General features: G+C 44.0%; 1 pseudogene; it reads left to right on the plus strand.

The window, feature by feature from the left end:
- Positions 1-920: 920 nt before the first annotated feature.
- On the plus strand, positions 921-18397 carry LOC123361215 (annotated as a pseudogene).
- The last annotated feature ends 1865 nt before the right edge of the window (positions 18398-20262 follow it).

Here is a 20262-nt window from a genome sequence, read left to right on the forward strand (position 1 = left end):
CTTTTAAGCAATGTATTCACTGTAACTTTGACTTACAGATCTTTTTATTCCCCGATGGCTTAAAGATCTAATGGCTTGCAGCAAAGGCTCTTGAGTTAAGCAGATTTGCTATATTTAAGTTATATTAGAAAGCCCTGAAAAGAAAAATGGTTTGCCTTTCTCTAGTTTAGTTACTCTATAGTCTTCTAGTGTAAACCAGAGCTCAGAAAAAAAAACCCTGTCTTCTGCCACATACTAGCCAATGGTAGATATGAAACATGGAGGGTGGAAAGATGTCAGTGAAGAGTTGAGGCAGTATCTTGGTGAGACGCCCAACCTGTAGCTGCTGGGTAAGGATCTGTCCTTGGACCTTACTTGGAAGCTCAGTCTTTCCTGTATCTGGCTAGTAGTGTCTTTTTAACCTATGTAGCTCCTGGAAGGTGAGAAATTTTGTTTCTCCTCCGCCAGACCCTTCTGGCTGCTGAAAAGGGAGAGAAGGTCTCCACTGCTCATCTTTCTCCCTCACTTTCTGTTCTTTTGGTTCCTCTCTCCTCATAAACTGTTTCAGCACTACATGCTTTCTTAAGCCACAGTATGAAACTGACACTCTTAAGTTTCACTGCTGTCCACAGAGTTCAAAATCAGAAATGAAACTAACTTGAGTCTTGTTAATTTAATTCTGCTGCAGCTTGGGAATCTCTAACTGGCAATAAAGAGACTAAGGGTAAAGCCAGTGCATTGTTGTACACTAACTTCATGTTTGGAAGGTTATCTTTGAAACTGTAAGGGCTAGAAACTTAGTTTTGAGTAAAAGCTTGGATTCTGCAGAAGTTGATGTAGAGCACTCAGCCTTTCCACTCACCAAAGATGAACAGGTAATAAGCTTTCTCAAGCCTTGTGGTAAAAACTATTTAAAGAAGAGTTTTGTGTAGCTCAAAAGCATGTCTCTTTCACCAACAGAAGCTCATCCAATAACTGATATTACATCACCCACCTTCTCTCCAAAACAAAAACAGTAAGTCTAATACTCTGATATTTAAGTGTTGATGCAGCATATATTTATGGCCTTTTTGTGCTCATTGAAGCCTCAGTTGTCTTCAGATCCACTTACATGGAAAACTGCCAACACATTTTGTATGAGAGTCCTGGAAACAATATATAGAACCACAAATTTAACTTCTAAAATGTAAGCATTTGCTTTCTAAGTATTAACGGTATTATGGAATAACACACAATTTACATAGTCAATGTCATATCTGTCTTTACAGGGGTACCAAAATCCAATCTTCTACACACAAGATCATTAAGGGGGCACAGAGACTGCTTTGAAAAATTCCATTTAATAGCAAATCAGGACTGCCCTCGGTCAAAACTCTCCAAAAGTACCTATGCAGAAGTAAAAAGTATCTTGAGCAAAAAAATTAACAGGATTATACAGTATGCACAAAACAAAGATTTGGATTCTGATTCAGACAGCACAAAAACTTCTCAACACCAGCTTTTTAACTTCAGACATCAGACAGACAGAAAACTGCTTCCACAATTTGACTCCCAAGTACCCAGGTACTCTGCAAAATGGATAGATGGAAGTTCTGGGAGTATCTCAAAGTGTTCACAAAGTATTTTGGAACAAAAAGAATCTACTGATTTCAGACTTGATATGTTGCAAGAAAGAGGAGCTACATTCTGTTGCAAGAGTGTTTTATGGTCTAGTTGCAATCAAGCACCGAAGACAGAAAAAGCTAAAAGTGATTCAGATGCCAATGCCCAATCCCCGATACAGCAGGGACGAATGTAAGTAGAGGGGGAATTAGGTGGGTACACTTCTACTTCTCACTATTGTTGAGTCTGAACTTTTTATGAACTGAAACTTAACTCAGACTTCATGTCTCTGTCTGAAACTTTTAATCAAAAAACTCTGACCTGCGAACTACTCATGACCCCTCCCCTCCCAATAAGTAGCCATAAGTAGCCATCCCGTCTTTTGTCTTCTCCAATTTACATTTTAACCTGTTTTGTCCTGTAGAATCTTGATTGATTATGCATGACCATTATGATCTGTTAATCACTTTGTTTACTTCTGTGTATAAACATTGATGCTTACCCCTAATAAACTTGCCACACTTACTCCAAAGCTTGGCTCTTAAGCTAAGGATGGTGTGAGCCCGTTGATCAACGAATTGTTGTCTGGTCTCTGACAGATCTCTGAGCCTTATACCAACTCCGCACTAACTCGGGTGCTGGAGAGGTGAGTAGGACTTGCTTTTTACCTAACAATTTGGGGGCTCGTCCGGGATTCCTTCTGGTGCGGTGCCTCTGTCCAGTGGTCAGACCACTCATATACGAATTGGCAGGCGCCACGGGAGATTTCTCCCAGCCAATTCAATATTGAGGGGTTGTGTACTGGACAGCAGGATAAACGCCAGTTGGAGGGCTCCTGTCAGACACCATGGGTCAAGGGACTAGCGTGCCTCTTGAGAGTCCGCTGGGGATTGTAAATAAGTTATGGAATGAAGGGAAACTCCCAGTACAGACAGGAATGTCTAGGAGGAAGTTGTACACACTGTGTGTAAGGAATTGGACTGGGTATACCGCGGTATTGGCCGACCCGAGGATGAGGTGGCCTTCGTATGGCTCTTTCGAACAGGCTGCCTTAAGAGGAGTAAGGAGCCAGATCGAAAAAGACCATCCGGGACAGTTATGTTACTGGTTTTGTTGGGACACAGCAGCAGAGCTGTGGAAATCTTTAAAGATTATGGCAGTCAGGTATTCTTCCGAGAGTGAACCCCCTCCATGTTATTTCGATGAAGGGTGTAAACCACGGCGTGTTTTAACTCGTCAGTTGGTCCCCACTGCACCTGCCCCTATTCCTCAGCAAGGGGACTCTCTCCAGGGCGCAGAGGGGAATCTGCAGGACTCCAAATTGGAATCTCTGCAGGGTGATAAGGAGGAAATGGAGGAGCACACCCCGGGAGGAGTAGTTACTAGGCAAAAGATCAAGCAGATGCAGCAGGGTGCACACCCCTCTCCTGAGGATAGTCAAGAGGCTGCCCCTGCCAAAACTTTTGTGAGTAGAGAAATGCCTTTACAGGTGCACGACCAACCTTTTGTGAACAATAATGGTGAGATACAACATACCAATATTGTGGAATATAAAGGATGGCTAGAATGGGACTTGAAAGAATGGGGACGGTTGTCAGGGTCCTTTGGGGAAAATCCCGAAAGATCATTGAACTTTTAGAAAGATTGTTTTTAAGTCATAATCCTACTTATACGGATGTAGATCAGTTGTTAAGCAGAGTTTTGACCGGAGAGGAACGTAGTAGATTGTGGATGGCAGAAAGGACATGGGGGGATAGCAATGTGGTTAATACCACTTGGATGGATAGGCGGGATCAAGCCGCTGGCTGGAATCCCCTAGACTGGAATCAGCCAAGGCTGAATCAGCTGCGGATAGATCGAGAGCGATTGTTAGAGAGACTCAAAGAAATGGCTCGCCGCTCGCCTAATCAGGCTAAGTTCATGCAGATTCGGCAGGAATCTGATGAGCCACCCAGAAAGTTCTGGTCGAGGCTATTGGAGGGGGCCCGAATGTTCACTCAGATGGATCCTGAGAGAGAAGCAGACCACCCTACTCTTATTTCGTTTTTTGTGAATCAGTCAGTAACCCCTGTAAGGGATTATTTCTTACAGTTTCGCCCTGGTTGGGGAGGTGAGTCAGTCACTTCAGTGTTGGATGTAGCTGATTTTGCATGGGAAAAAGGAAGGGAAAGCAGCAGAAAGAAAGAGAAAAAGGAAGAATATAAGTTGATGGCTTTAGCTTTTCGCGGTGGTATTCGAGGCAGAAGCCGTGGCCGTGGCAGGGGATCTCAGGGTGCTCGGGGGAGAGGGTCCTGGCAACCCCAGCCACCAGGAAATTGTTTTCAGTGCGGACAACCCGGTCACTTTAAACGTGAATGCCCCTGGGGACGCCCAGAGGGTCCGGTCGCATCCGCAGATACTTACACCAGGGACGAATACACTCCTGCACTACCAGCCCAGCCCGTTCCTCAGGCCTGGATCAACTACGGGCAACAGCAACAGCTGCAGCGAACTCAGCCTTCTCAATGACGGTACCCGGGGGCGAAGGCAAACAATGTGATGGTCTTATTTCCTTAATGTCTTTAGCCGGCTCTTTCCTCACTTTCTCCCCTCCCAGCAAAGAGCCTCATCTAACCCTTTCAGTCCAGGGACTGCCTGTCTGTTTCCTCATTGATACTGGAGCTACTTTCTCTCTTTTAAATCATGCCCCCTCTCCCTGGCTATCCTCTGAGGTTAAAACTGCAACTGGGGTGGAAGGCAATCCACAGTCTCTGGGACTCACTTTGCCTCTAAATGTTATTTATGCTGATAAATGTTTTTCTCACCGTTTTCTTTTTTCCCCAGCTTGTCCGATCCCTTTGATGGGCCGGGATTTACTCTGTAAGCTTGAGGCTACTTTAACCTGCACTCCTGAAGGGGTAGGATTATTGATGACAGTGTTAGGAGATTCGGCCCCAGCTCAGGGTAATTGGGAAACCCCCCCCTCTCTCTCCCCTGACCTCACTGACTTGCCTTCAACCCTCTGGGGAATTTCTGACACTGATGTTGGCCTGCTCCTTTCAGCAGAGCCAGTAAGGATTCAAGTGAAGCCCTCCTTAGCCCCCCGTCAGTCCCCCAATACCCCCTGTCGCTGGAAGCCCGGGAAGGCATCCGCCCCATTGTCGAGGGATTCATTGCACAAAAGCTAGTCCGCCCTCAGCGCACTCCCTGTAATACCCCTATACTGCCTGTCAAAAAGCCTCCTAAAAAGGACGGAGACCCTATTCGTTGGCGCTTTGTACAGGATCTACGGGTTATTAATAACTATGTGGTCCCTCTTCATGCAGTAGTTCCTGATCCAGCTACTATCATCAGCCAAATCCCCTGGGATGCTGAGTGGTTCACTGTTATTGACTTAAAATCAGCCTTTTTCAGCATTCCTGTGCACCCAGACTCTCAATATCTCTTTGGTTTCACCTGGGAGGGACAAAGTTATGTCTGGCAACGACTTCCTCAAGGCTACAGAGACAGCCCCACGATTTTCAGCCAATGCCTACGCCACGACTTGGAAGGCTTCACCAGTCCGCAGGGATCCACGCTAGTCCTATACGTAGATGACATCCTACTAGGTAACCGCGAAGAAGCCGCCCTCCGCATCGATGGTAAGGCACTTTTATTATACCTACACACCAGAGGCCACAAGGTAGACCCTAACAAGATTCAGTGGGTCTCACAGAAGGTCCGATATCTGGGCTTCCTGTTAACCCCAGAGGGGAGACAAATGGACCCAGCCCGCATAAAGACTATCCAAAACTGCCCTCTGCCAAACACCAAGAAACAACTTCGAGGTTTCTTAGGATTAATTGGCTTCTGTCGACCTTGGTTGCCGTCCTGCGGGGAGTTGAGCAAACCACTCCACCGACTCACTGCTAACCTTGCTCCTGACCCTTTGCAGTGGTCCCCAGACACAATCCAAGCCTTTCAGTTACTCAAGGACAGTGTGGCCTCCTCCATGTCTCTCCGCCCCCCCAATTACAGCAAACCCTTTCACCTTTTTGTCCACGAGAAGGGCGGAATTGCTAGTGGCGTCCTTACCCAGCTGAGCGGGCCCCACCATTTCCCGCTTGCTTTTTACTCCCAGCAGATCGACCCTGTCGCTCAGGGAACCCCATCCTGCACCCGGACTCTGGCAGCAGCTGCCCTGCTGATCACAAAGGCAAAGAGCCTGACCCTGGGTCATTTTACCACGGTCTGGACCTCTCATGCCTTGTCAGCCCTTCTGCGTAAGGGCACGACCCAAGTCTTTTCGGCCCATCGTCAGCAGCAGCTAGAGGCCGAACTCCTAGAAGACACTAACCTAATTTTTGAACGGTGTGGGCCCCTTAATCCAGCTACCTTGCTTCCTGACCTGCCAGTCCTCCAGGATCAGCACGACTGTGTGGAAGTAGTTCATAGCATCTTACAGATAAGGAACAACCTGTTTGACGTGCCACTGGACAACCCTGATTGCATCCTCTTCTCGGACGGAAGCTCCTTCTATGTTGATGGCAAGCGTTTCACCGGTTATGCAGTCACCTCTGAATGGGACATTCAAGAGGCCGCCTCACTGCCAGGCAACTGGGGAGCCCAAGCCGCCGAACTCTATGCCCTGGCCCGAGCTTGCCAGTTGGCCGCTGGTAAGACCGTTACCATTTTTACTGATAGCAAGTATGCTTTTGGAGTTGTGCATTGTCACATCCACCTCTGGAAGTTTCGAGGTTTCCAGACAGCTGCCGGTAAACCCATTCAGCACCTCCCCCTCATCCACAAGCTTTTGGATGCCCTCCAAGAACCCTCGGTCCTGGCTGTAGTTCATTGCCGGGCCCATACTAAAGATGATAGCCCCGTCACCCGTGGGAATGCCCTGGCTGACGCCTCTGCCAAGGCGGCTGCCGTCTTACCCTTAGCCATGCCCACGTTGGCTATTGTGACCTCCTCCTTTACTCCACCGCACCCCGTACCGGTACCCGCTGCTGAACTACAGTCGTGGGAGAGCCTCGGAGCCACTCTGGTCAAAGGGACCTGGCTTATGCCGGATGGCCGAGCCTGCCTCCCTCGCTCCACATACCCCGTGGCAGTTCGCTGGCACCATGATAAGGGGGGTCACTACGGCACGCACGCCCTTGTGGACACCATCGCTCGCTTTTGGTATGCTCCAGGCATTCAACCCTACTGCCTGTCAATAGTGAAAGCATGCAGCACATGTCAGCGAAATGGACCTGCTCCGCCTCTTAACAAAATTAAGGGTGGAAGACCGCCACCTGCTGTTCCATTTCAACATCTTCAAATTGACTTTGCAGATATGCCAAAGGCTTTTGGGAAAAAGCACCTCCTTGTTTTGGTTTGCCCTCTGACTTCATGGGTCGAAGCTTTTCCTACTGCTAATTGTACTGCTGACACAGTGGCGAAGATCCTCCTTAGAGACATTGTACCCCGTTTTGGCATCCCTCTCATACTTGATTCAGATCGCGGACCCCACTTTACTGGTAATGTCCTTGGCCATTTAGAACAAGGACTGGGCATTTCACACTCCTTTCATACACCCTACCACCCCCAGTCTAGCGGGAAAGTTGAGCGTATGAATAGGGAGCTTAAGCTTACATTGGCTAAATACTGTCAGGAAACAGGGTTAAAGTGGCCTCAGGTACTTCCCTTGGTCCTGTTTCACCTTCGCACTCGCCCAACCCGTGTATTGGGATTATCCCCCTTTGAACTGCTCTATGGACACCCCCCTTTCAAAGGCGGGGCGCTACCACGTGCTGATGTTTCACTATTGGGAGGGGATCATATGACCGCGTGCCAGTTTCTCTCCCTACAGGCTCGCCTCCGTACCCTTTGGAAAGCCTCACAGTTTTCCCAGACCGTGCCGCTGGAAGAACAGATCCACCCGTTCCAACCAGGGGACTTCGTCTGGGCCAAAAAGTTCGTTCGTGGCGACGCCCTCCAGCCGAGGTTTACTGGACCCCACCAGGTTCTTTTAACAACCCAGACTGCAGTATTCCTGGAAGGACGCAAATCCTGGATCCACCACTCCCACGTCAAGCCAGCCGTAGTGGACCACAGTGACGGACCAGCAGCTCTTGCCACCACTGAGGACACTGCCTCTGACCAGTGGACCAGCTTACCTCTTTCAGACATCAGACTTAAATTGACTCGGAAAAAATGAGAGGACCTTTTATTCTGACAACTTTATGTTTTTTATTATGCCTTTTTAGTTTATTTTCTGCTTATGAAGATAATGCTTTTATTAGATATTCCCACGAGGTTAAAACTCGTATTTTAGGAAATAGAAGTAATTGCTGGGTATGTACTCAATTTCCAGTAAATGCAGAACAGGGACTCCCCTTCACACCCATTCCCCTGACCACTGCTAATATGACTTGGATGCCACCGGCTAGAATAAAAGATCCAGTCCAACACAATCTTACATGGGACAAAACAGGAGTGCCAATTAACAGATATCTCAGGGTAACAAATCAGACAGGATCACTGTGTTTTGTTAAAGAAAAAGGGTCAACTTTTGTGGGAACCAGTAAATGCAACATGTATTTTAATGGCACCGCCTTTAGTAAAAACCTTGGCTTCAAGCCTTGCGCATCCCACTTATCCCATATGTGGATCCCTCACAAGCCTTCAGAGTCAGCTTTTAAGAAACCCTGCTCAGATCACGAGGGTGTCCAACTAATTGCTAAGGGATATACGATTGCCTTCTACAACTGCTCAAGCAGTACTACACTGCACTTTGAAAACACCACTACCAAATTGTGCCTCTGCGGTTCGCACAACGACCCCTCTGCGTTACCAGGGGAACAGTGGTCCAACGGGTGGTGGGTTACCTCCTACTTTGAGAAATGGAATACCCGAAACGCAATGTATGGAACATACTGGGTGTGCGGGCCCAAAGCTTATTACTTTCTCTCCCCTGATTGGGCAGGGTCATGTTATTTAGCGTGGCTCACACCACCTTCTCGCATCTCCCTCACCCCCCCCCATTTTCCCCACGTTCGTAACATCCGTGAAACCTTCAGAGATATTAATATCCGTGATGGTTTGTCGTGGCAGCGGTGGGCTGGTCTTATTAGCTTAAGGGGTGGTGTCATCCGTCTACAGGGACTACTAGAATCTTTAACCAATGAGACTGCGACCCTATTTGAGAATCAGGCCGGGGAAATGTCCCAGCTGCGCCAGTTAGCTTTGCAAAACCGAATGGCTTTAGACATAATGTTAGCAGCCCAAGGAGGGACTTGCGCCCTCATAAATGAAGAATGCTGTGTTTTTGTAAACGACACCTACCCTGACACTTTTCAACGTACCAAACATCTAAGGGAAATGGCTAAGAACTACTCCTCTGGCCAGCCACCTTATGATTGGTGGGGAGCCTTATGGAATTGGTTGCCTGGATTTGGGTGGGTTAAAAAACTCTTGGTGGGTGTTGTTGGGGCCATAGTAATCCTTATAATACTGTGTTGCTGTATTCACTGTGTTCCCTCCCTCATAAACTCATGTGGGTCAGTTTATTCTTTTTCTACTTCAGCCAAAGGCCTTACTCTCTTCGAGTTGGCCCAGGCTGAAATTGCCAAGCGGCCCTTGGCTCCTTAAAATAGGGTGTAGCATTTGGTAAATAGTTATCCCAAAGCTACAAATGGAGGAATGTTGAGTCTGAACTTTTTATGAACTGAAACTTAACTCAGACTTCATGTCTCTGTCTGAAACTTTTAATCAAAAAACTCTGACCTGCGAACTACTCATGACCCCTCCCCTCCCAATAAGTAGCCATAAGTAGCCATCCCGTCTTTTGTCTTCTCCAATTTACATTTTAACCTGTTTTGTCCTGTAGAATCTTGATTGATTATGTATGACCATTATGATCTGTTAATCACTTTGTTTACTTCTGTGTATAAACATTGATGCTTACCCCTAATAAACTTGCCACACTTACTCCAAAGCTTGGCTCTTAAGCTAAGGATGGTGTGAGCCCGTTGATCAACGAATTGTTGTCTGGTCTCTGACAGATCTCTGAGCCTTATACCAACTCCGCACTAACTCGGGTGCTGGAGAGGTGAGTAGGACTTGCTTTTTACCTAACACTATGGTCTGTATATTCTGTAAAACTATCTGTAGTCTCTTAACAGTTACGTTCTCCCACATACCAGCTATAAGTGTCTAACCTACTAAAACAGTTATTTTATGTCTATAAAAACTAGCTTTCAGGAGTCTACACAACCAAGTGAATCTTTGTGATGTGTTCACTTTATATTTCCATGCTAGTCTTAACCCAACCATCACATATCATGTGTCTCCTAAACTCATGTGAGGAGAGTTTTGCTTATCCTTCATGTTTCAGACATGACAATGACGCACAATCCTGCCAGTGGAGGTTATTAGCAGATTACTGACAGTGACTTTTTCTCATTATTGTTCCTAAAATATGTAATTCAGAGACCAAACTGCCTTGAATGGTAGAATGAATTTGTGGAAACGAGTGAAAACTTTACATAGAAATCAAAATAATGTGCAAAGTAAAATAGTTGAGATTACACTCTAAGTATCCCAAAGTACTTAATTATGTACTGGTAACGACTATAGGTATATACAGAAGCCCTTATGCACTAAAGCTTTCAAACACCCTTGGATTTTGGAACCGGTCTTATTCAAAGGCATATTGACTAGGAGAGTGAAGTTAACTCCCAGCATAAGATCTATACTCTCATATGCATGGGAAGTAATCTGCTTGTGTGAATTTACCTTCTATATAGCCGTTTTTCTCAAACTGGGGTCGTCCGCTGCAGGCCAATGGGGGCTGCTGGAAGCTGCGCCAGTAAGTCCCTCAGCCCATGCCGCTTCCAGCAGCCCCCATTGGCCTGGAGCAGTGAACTGCAGCTCCCACTGGCCGCGATCGGCCGGACCTGCCGACAGGGCATGTAAACAAACCGGCCCAGCCCACCAGGGGCTTTCCCTACACATGCGGTGACCCCAGTTTGAGAAACACTGCTATGTAGTATAACACTACACTATGGCCAGTAGTGGAAAAGAGTATTTTATTGGGGAAGGAAGGCCCTTTATTTAAAAGGGGTCTCTGACTAAAGCCTTTTAATCAACTGCAGTATAATTCTTGTCATTCTTGTAGTGTAGAGAAATGCTAATTTGTGCTTCTGATTGATCTAGTCAAATCAGAGGTGAACAGCAAGAACTCTATGGCTGTAGTATTCTGGTCGAGTGATACATACACAGTGTGACCACACAATATAATATGAATGCCTCAGGTTTTCTCTCTTGATGGTGCTCATATACTATGCAATATCAGCAGATGATATAATTCAGGTGCCTAAATAAGGTTGTTAATGTTGGCATATTGCTCAGTATCACTTCAGGTTTGTGTAATTATATAGAAATCTTCCATTGCATTGATGTGGAAGAAACCTGAGCATTCTCACTTTCTAGCAGAATAGGGCTTTTTGAATGGCTGCTTATAGGACAGGGAGAGAAATGATGAGTCCAGAATGGTCAGGTGAAAGCTTTGTGCAGCTTTAAGTTAATGCTTATAGCTCGGGTGCTGTGTTTGTCACGTAGATCATGGAAGTAATGGATTCTGTGACTTCTGCAGTGGCCAGTGTGGGTGACCCCACTCCTTGCCATAGGGTGTTGTGAAGGCCAGTACTATAATGGGGTTCAAAAGGGAGCTAAATAGATTCATGGAGGATAGGTCCATCAATGGCTATTAGCCAGGATGGGCAGGAATGGTAAAGCCCGATGCCAGCTCTGTCCACATATCCATTCAAGTGACACCATCACAGGACCTAATCCCATCAGACACACCATCAGGGGCTCGTACACCTGCACATCTACCAATGTGATATATGCCATCATGTGCCAGCAATGCCCCTCTGCCATGTACATTGGCCAAACTGGACAGTCTCTACGCAAAAGAATAAATGGACACAAATCTGACATCAGGAATCATAACATTCAAAAACCAGTGGGAGAACACTTCAACCTTTATAACCACTCAGTGACAGACTTGAAGGTGGCAATTTTGCAACAAAAAAACTTCAAAAACAGACTCCAAAGAGAGACTGCTGAACTTGAATTAATATGCAAACTAGATACCATTAACTGTGGTCTAAATAAAGACTGGGAATGGTTGGGTCATTACACCAATTGAATCTATTTCCCTATGTTAAGTTCTCCTCACACCTTCTATGGGCCATCTTAATTATCACTTCAAAAAGTTTTTTTTCCTCCTGCTAACGATAGCTCATCTCAATTGATTAGACTCTGCCTGTTGGTATGCATACTTCCACCTTTTCATGTTCTCTGTATGTATAAATATCTCCTGTCTGTGTGTTCCATTCTATGCATCCGAAGAAGTGAGCTTTAGCTCACGAAAGCTCATGCTACAATAAATTTGTTAGTCTTTAAGGTGCCACAAGTACTCCTGTTTTTTTTTATGATAACCGTCTGTTCATTCCCTTTGGGGCACCTGCCATTGGCCACTGTCAAAGGACAGGATACTGGGCTTGATGGACCTTTGGTCTGACCCAGTATGGACGTTCTTATGACTAAATAAGTCATGGATAGGTCACCAGCTATGAATTTTTGTTTGTTGCTTGTGACCTGTCCATGACTTTTATTAAAAATATCCACGACTAAATCATAGCCTTACTTATGGTGAATGTAGGTCATTGCTGCCATCTAACACTTGTTACTGCTAATTGTCCTTTCCACATCCATTTAAACAATCTGAAGTGTCTGAAAGTATGCTTGGGAATGAACTGAAGAAAATGCCCTTTGAAAAATGGAATTTTGCTTCCTAAAAATGAGTCTTATTTTTCACTGACTCTGTGATCTAATCAGGATTGATTTTTTTTTCCCATGTCACTTGAATTCTAAAATTAAGATGTATGGAGAATTGTTCCTGTCTATGCTGCCATAGGTGACTATGCTGACCCTGAAGGCAGTATAAGCATAGGAAAACAAAAGAAAGGAAGGGATAGTTGAGGCCCCTAATGCATGGAAGGCTGGATATAGAGCCCTCTGATATCTGTTGATGCTGCTGCTTCAGCCTAAGTAGAACATATTTGGGGGCGGATTCACTGGGAAGCAGTACAAGGCATGATTTTCCCAGTCAGAGTACTGCTACCATTGAGAACAAGGCGCAGTATTTGGTCCGTGAGATAATTTGGAGGTTCTGCCTGTACCACTTCTGAATTGCAGATTTTATGAAATTGCAGCATGAGATTAATGTCATGGTAAAAGTGTGTGTGTGTACACCTATCTTCATCATGGGTTAACATGAGGGGAAGCTGTTACAGGGTGAACAAGAGGATGGATCCTGCTTGCCTGATGCAACACAGTTGATTACCCTTCCTGTCCCTTCCCCCAATGGAAGAGTGAGCCAGAGAGGGACATTGCACTTGGGACATTCTGGTGTTTTCTGAGTGATCTGTATTCCTTGCTTTCTCTCTTCAGGAAAGAGCAGTGATGCTAGAATCAGTGCAAGCCTGTCTACTAGTATGTGTTAAGCTTTCATAATCACCACATTGCCCCTGAGAGAGTTGAACTGTAAACCAGAAACTTCACACCTTTTGCGTGGGTTGTGGGATGGGGCATATCTAAACAACAGAATCTGAAGCGTCAGTACTATGCCCAGAGGGACTAGGCAGCTGGATAGCAGGTTCCAACACTCAAAGTAGGTACCAAGTTCGTCTATGTCCTGAGAGGGTGCCTCCAGACCCTGAGATTGGGGCAGTGGCTGGATTCTGTTCCAGCTTTGGGAGCTGGAAACACCGCCAGATTCCAAAGTGTCAGAAGTTTGGATTGCCCGTTAGCTGGAAGGGGATGCTCGCTAGGATCTGATATACTGACTGCCCTTGTGAGGACTAATGAAATAGTGGGGAAGGTTTTTGGCTCTTGGGAAGGTGTGGTGAAAGAAGAGATTAGCTAAGTGTGTGGAAGAGAACTGAAGAAACAAAAGGGAGAGGACAGAGGTAGAATTCAAAATGGAAGGAGGGGACACAGATAAGGGCTTGGCTACACTTGCAAGTTGCAGCGCTGGTAGAGGCTTTCCAGCGCTGCAATTAGTAACCGTCCACACCTGCAAGGCACATCCAGCGCTGCAACTCCCTGGCTGCAGCGCTGGCTGTACACCTGGTCAGGTTAGGGTGTAGCGATTGCAGCGCTGGTGATCCAGCGCTGCTCATCAAGTGTGGACACACACCAGCGCTTTTATTGGCCTCCAGGGAATAAGGAGATATCCCAGAATGCTTTTAACTAAATTACTCTCTTTGTTTTTTTATGCAGCCTCTCTTTGTTTTGTTGTGAACTCCGATCGGAGCTCCGTTGAACTGCTTATCTAAAAAAACAAACACTGATCACAGCAAACAGGAGCTATCTGTACCTGGCTGTGAACGATCAAATGAGAGGCAGGGAGTGAATGTTTGCTTGACAGAGAAACAGCGTTGGATGCAGGCTGTTTGCAATTAAGACTAAGGGTTCGCGAACATTTTGTGATTTTTCAATCCAGGAAGCTAACACACAGTGTTGGCTCCAAAAATCCACTCTCTCTATCTTCCCCGCTCCCTGTCACAGTACACCACCCTCCACCCCCCCTCTTTTGAAAAGCACGTTGTTGCCACTTGAATGCTGGGATAGCTGCCCATAATGCAGCACTCCCAACAGCGCTGTAAATGCTGCAAATGTGGCCACACACCAGCGCTGGTAGCTGTGAGTGTGGCCACACACCAGCGCTGCTCCTACACAGCTGCATGACCAGCACTGTAACTCCCAGCGCTACAACTTTCAGGTGTAGCCAAGCCCTAATTAAGTGTCTTCATATCAAGGTCTGGCTGTAAGGAGAGATGGTATCTGTTTCTTTGGGCTACTGCTCTCCAAGAAATCCAAACAAAACCTTCCCCTTAAAACTGAAAGTATTCTTCACAGTATTAAATATGAATAAATTAAGCACCATGCTCATGAAGTTCTGAATTTCAGACATGGATTCCAGTATATAATCCTAACTGTTGCAGTGTGTCATATTGCTGATATCTAATGAAGCAACAAATCTCAAAGCAGGCAATAATCGATTTGACCTAACTGTTTTTTGGAATCCTGATTCACTTAATACCAAATTGACAATTTACAGCAAATAAGGAATTATGTAAAGTTTGACCTGGCCTGTGTGTGGGTTAGTCTGGCTGAAGTTAGTCATCCTGAGACTTACATGTCTGACCTCTTACTGCTGAAACAAAACCAAAGGTATGAAGCAGTTCTTGTGTTACAAATAGCTTACTTCCTGATGGCTCTGTGTAGCAGGAGGCTTAAAAGGGCTTTAAACTGTAAGAAAAATTAATAGTAAAAGATCTAATGTTCCATTTGCAACAAAATTTCCATACTCAAAATGTACTGTTGGTTTGTAAGTCACCAGTTGATTTGAGGTTGCATGTTGATTGTGTCACTTTAGTAGATATTAACGTAATTAAATCTAAACATTTTGTTAAGAAAAAAAAATGCTGTCTGTCAAAATTGAAGTATGCTGTTCTCAGAGCGTCACCTGCCCTTATAGTAGCAATATAGCTCAGTCTGTCAGCACTCCTACTACAGATTTCTTTTTTTGTGGATTTATAAATGCTGGTTGCTTGGCCAGTATGTTTGTTTTGACTATTATTTCAGATATGGATTACATTAGAATACTGTCACTCTCAACTAACTTTTCTCCTAGTTTTTTCTGCAGTATGATATGTTTGTTATGGGCATTACTGGGCTGTTACAGACGGGGCTCAAATGTTAACAAAACTTACCAGCCATTGGACTCCAGCTGCTAGCATAGAGGGTAGAGACAAAAATGGGGAGGTGAGAGAGGTTGTTGAAATACCACTAGCAAGGTCCATGTGAGAAGCCTGTTACCAGCTACTGGGAAAGAGTTAGATTTCTACAACACTGCTGTACCTGGAGTCTATTTAGGGACTCTCTTGTCTGCTTCTGGCTAGTAGGTTTCTTAAAATTATTCCTGGGGAAATTCTGTGCCTAAAAATTCTACACACAATGTTTTAAAATTCTGAATATTTTATTTGTCAAAATAACACAATATAATAACAATCAGTTTCAGTTATTTTGGTAGTTTATTTCAAAATACCTGTCAGCAAGTATGTCAATAACAATACAGAAGACCAAAAAGATTCAAGAAATTTTTTGACAAATAGATTTCTTACTAGGCATATTACTCAAAGTTGTTAATTCATTTAAACTACAATACAGAAAAAATACTTCCCACAGTGCAAAGACTTGGGGGAGTCAGGGGTAACAGAGGAGCTGAAAGAGAGGGAAGTAATTGCTGGGAAGGAGCCAAAGAGTGAACCTGGAGGAGTGGGGGTTGGGTGTGGATGGGAGAATTATAGAACAGGTTTTTTTGCAGGGGAGGGAGGATTTAGGGAGCCTCCCCCATGCAGACCTATTTGACCCCCTAGCCTCTTCCATTTAGTCAGGCACATCTGACCCTGTCCCTATTTGTCTCTGCACCCCCCACCCCTGTTCAGCTTCTGGCTCATTACCTCCGTGGCCCCCTCCCGCCATTAGCCCTTCTAAACCCCAGTCTGTGTGCCACACACACACCAGCAACCCTGTGTGCCCTGCTCTGTCCCCTCTATATCCCGTGCCTCCTCACTTGGCCTTGTGGGCAGGGCACTGTGAAGACGACAGTAACTAAAAATGGGGCAAGAAAAAATCTTCTTATGATGCATAACAGTCATCTTCTCAGGCAAATTAAATTCAGCTGAGGTTGATTTTAACTTTGACTTTATTTCAAACAAGTGCCAGAATTTTTTTTTTATTTTTTAAATGGGTGCAGTGTGGTGATAAGTCTGCAGTAAGCAACTCTGGTGCTGCTGCTATGCAGCACCCTATGGGCATCTGTGCTAATGACAAGGTTTGTCACTTTCCCTCTGCTGCCTCTGAAATCTGAGCAGCAGCAGCAGACCCTACCCAGCCTGCCCTGCACTTGTGACAACATAACACTTTCTTGTGAGATTTTTTCTTTCTTTTTCTTTTCAGACAGATACTAAGCTTTGGCCTCGCTCTCCTTCCATTGACTTCAGTTGAAGCAGAGTTTGGCACCCCTGAGCACTTTTGAAAACCCTTCCCTTTATTTGTAATGCTCTCTCCCTGAGGACAGTCAAGCTGCATAGGGAAGAAGAGACACGGAAAAAATAATCATGGAACTGGCAGTTGAAAAGCAAGCTGGGTAGATAATAGGAAACTGACAGCCTTCTGGCACTTCAGAGGGCTCTAAGGTGGTACAGGGTTTGTCTTAGGTGCTTGTGAGAGAGAAATACATGACTTTGTTCTGAGTTCCTGAAGGTTTGAAAAATGTTGCCATTGGGCTACTTGTGTACATCATAGGCCAGCATGGCTTTCTACCTTGAAGAAATCATGGCCAGAGGCAGTTTCTGCAGGGTCACAAACTTCATAGCACTTCCTATTCATGCTCACCATCTAATTGTGGAGGCCCCTAAAAATATGAAAATTATGTTTTTCTAAGTGTGTGTATGTGGGGGGGGGGGCGTTTAATGTGATCATGTAGTTTAAAAACTGCATATCCACTCTTGCAGCTTTAATTCTGGCACTTCATAACATTGAATGTTTGACTCTTCAACTTTTAACATTGAACTAAGTGGTTTTGTATGAAATAGATGTTTGTCTTAATAGTGCAATTCTCATGCTAGAAAAATCTCAAACATGACAAATTGCTGCTAATCAACATTAATACAGCTATTATCATTAAAGGGTTCAAATAAAAAAATCTTGAGGATTGGGAAAGTTCATAGATGCTTTTTTGTTATCCCTGGTTTTGGTGGTGGTGATGGATTTTGTTCATGTTGCAGTGAATATGATGACTCCTGAAGAGGTAGAGCAACTGAATGAAAAACTCCTCAAGCAAATCCAGGGTGAGAGATCATTTTTAAATACTTATTGATTTTTTTTATAGTGCACAAAATGTCATTTGAAATGAAACTCTACATTTGCTTAACTGATAAAGTTTTGAAATCTACATAAGCTTGAATTCCAGAGCAGAGAAAGGAAAGACACTTGTACATTTTATAATGTACTTACCCCTTGATAAAAGGTTACAGTTCATAGAAGATGTGCTACTTCAGTTGCTCGTCAGGTATTTGTGCAAAGAGTTTAAACTATATTTTAAACTAACAAGCTCATCTAGCTTAACTTTAAGTAAAACTACAAATACATTAAATGGGGTTATTTAACAAATGCAAGTGTTTAGATGTTAACATCTACTGGGGTGTTGTGTACCAAGGAGTATTGTAGCTAAAAATATTTGAATGTTTTCCCAGTTCACATGCTCTCCATTGTGCACCTGTAAAATATCACACTGCATATTCCAAAACCAAGTTTAACATAACATTTTCAGGTAATGGCTTTTAAATCTGACTGTCCCTTAAATTAAACTATTAACCTTCTTACAGATGTTTTTGAAGAGCTGACTCGGGAAGTGCAAGAAAAGGATTCTTTGGCCTCAGAACTGAATGTCCGCCACAGTGCTATTGAGCAGCTGCTTAAAAACTGTTCCAAATTACCATGTCTACAGGTGGGAAGAGCAGGAATGAAATCAAATGTCCCCATATAAATGGGATGAGGATCTTACTAGTATTAACTTTCCTTAACAGTTCCATTAAATAAAGCTGCACAGACTTCCAAGAGCTTTTGGGGAAATGATGAACAAAATTTTTCTTCAAACTTAAATAAAACAATTTGTATGCAACAGCTTTTGGATTCTAACACATGCAAGTGTTTCGATGTTAAAATCTACTGTTTTTGTTCACTCTGGACATCGTTTTTCATGCACAATTGGCAATGTCCCCTGAAGCAGGTGTCATGTCTTACTGATAGAGAAATATTTGTTCAATAACAAAGAATGACCAAGAGAGCTTTACAAGGAGAGCAGTATTCATGAAATTCCTTATTTATTATGAGCAATATTTTATTATTGAAATTTTATACTGAACAAAAGTTACTATTTTAGGTACTTTTTCAAATCTCTTTATAAAATGTTTGAATAATTCTGTGTAACATTTATGCCTTGTGTATGGTTATCTTTCATGATGCAGATGTTTGAAAAAAAAAACCTGTTTTCTAAAGACAAATTTATTTCCCATTAAACAAATTGTGATGGTGTATCACTTTTTAGCAACTTTATAATTCAAGAAGGTGATTTCATCAGGCATGGATTGTATCTTCTGGTAGAATAAACTTAAGCACAGCACCTCTTTTTTTGAAATTCCATATTATGGTTTTAGTGTATGGAGTTGATTTTGTATGTGTGAAATATTTTTCAATGCTTAATAAAAGTATATGGCTTCAAAGAAACTAAATAAACCTGAAATACCTCATTAACTGTCTCAATACTAGTGTTTTAAATAGATTAGGAATTTAAGAGATTTGGTTGTAGTATAACTGTGTATCTTAAGCCTGGTAAAGAGGAACTAGTTCTGGGAGCACCAATAATACTGTGCTTACCACTATTAAAAAGGCACAGTCTCAGCTCTTTACCTAAATGTTACATATTAGATCCTTTCTTCTGAGACATGTAAACATGGAGTGGTTTGTTTTGTTTTTTTTGCAGTAGCAACAGAATGAGCAAAAGTCACTAGTAAAGACTGTTCCCAGAGCTGAAATAAATGAAACTGATGCACACATACTGAAGATGGCATGGTGCTGGCTTTCATAGTCAGAAGTAATCTACATGGGGGGGAGGAGAGAGGTGGGAGAAAATACTTGTCAGAACAAACTCGAGGGCAGTATTGTTTTCTAGGGTTTGAATACTAATGTGACTGTCACATGTAGTTCAGATTTTGCACTTGTTCCTTTCTGACAGGTGAAGGCCTCTGAACACCACACATTAGGAACTTATGAATTGTTTAGTGTCACTGGGGTATTTTGTGATTGAAGGGAGGAAGATCTGTAATATCACATGGCTTGCATGCAAAATAAGGCCTAGAAGTACAGTGGTGCATTAGCTAATCCATGAGTATCTAAAACTACCAGAGACTATGGCTTCGCTGTAGACAAGACCACCTTTAAACTTCCTTAATGTAATAGAGATAACTATAAACATAAATAGGATGTTGAGCAAGGGGATTTTTTAGTAGTGTATTGATAAAGGTCTCTGGTTATTTCCCCTTTTAGAGCAGACTAAATTCAACAGTTTAGCCTATGCTTTCATCTAAATCAAAGCAGTAGTTTTGCTGTTAGATTTTTATGTAGACCAGGGATTGGCAACCTTCGGCCCGTGGCTCGTCAGGGTAAGCCCCCTGGTGGCCTGGGCCAGTTTGTTTACCTGCTGTGTTGGCTCCCAGTGGCCGCAGTTCACCACTCCAGGCCAATGGGATGGCGAATCGCGGCCATTGGGAGCCCCGATCGGCCGAACTTGCGGATGCAGCAGGTAAACAAACCAGCCCAGCCGGCCAGGGGGCTTACCCTGCTGAGCTGTGTGCCAAAGGTTGCTGATCCCTGATGTAGACTGACCAGTCTGAAATATTTCACTAGCAAGATGGAGAAGATATAAGAGTTAATAACCACTATGAAAGTAGGCTGTTGCTCCTTCTGAGATGTATGTGCTACTTGTGTACTTGAGAGATAGAAAAGTTGTCTGCTTGAGAAGCCAAGCAGCTTTTT

Source organism: Mauremys mutica, unplaced genomic scaffold (assembly GCF_020497125.1).
Source record: "Mauremys mutica isolate MM-2020 ecotype Southern unplaced genomic scaffold, ASM2049712v1 Super-Scaffold_100412, whole genome shotgun sequence".
Classification (NCBI taxonomy): Eukaryota; Metazoa; Chordata; order Testudines; family Geoemydidae; genus Mauremys; species Mauremys mutica.